Raw genomic sequence first — 244 nt, 5'->3', positions numbered from 1 at the left:
CACGTCTGTGCTCAATGCACTTTTCTTACCATATTTCCCAGCATATAACTCAGTTAAAGCTGTCATTTAATTGCAAACTACATTTGTTTTCAAGCTTGCTTTTTATATCTTGTCTGTATTAGCTATTCATGACCCATCCTACACAACTATATTATTTTTTCTGATTTAACTCATGCTGTTTTGTTTTCAAAATGGCTTCAATTGCTATTAGGTGTGAACCATTGTTTTCTAAATTAATTTACCA

The sequence above is a fragment of the Protopterus annectens genome, chromosome 11.part0, assembly GCF_019279795.1.
Source record: "Protopterus annectens isolate FY-2018-M chromosome 11.part0, PAN1.0, whole genome shotgun sequence".
Lineage (NCBI taxonomy): Eukaryota > Metazoa > Chordata > Ceratodontiformes > Protopteridae > Protopterus > Protopterus annectens.
This window is presented reverse-complemented; position numbering follows the sequence as displayed.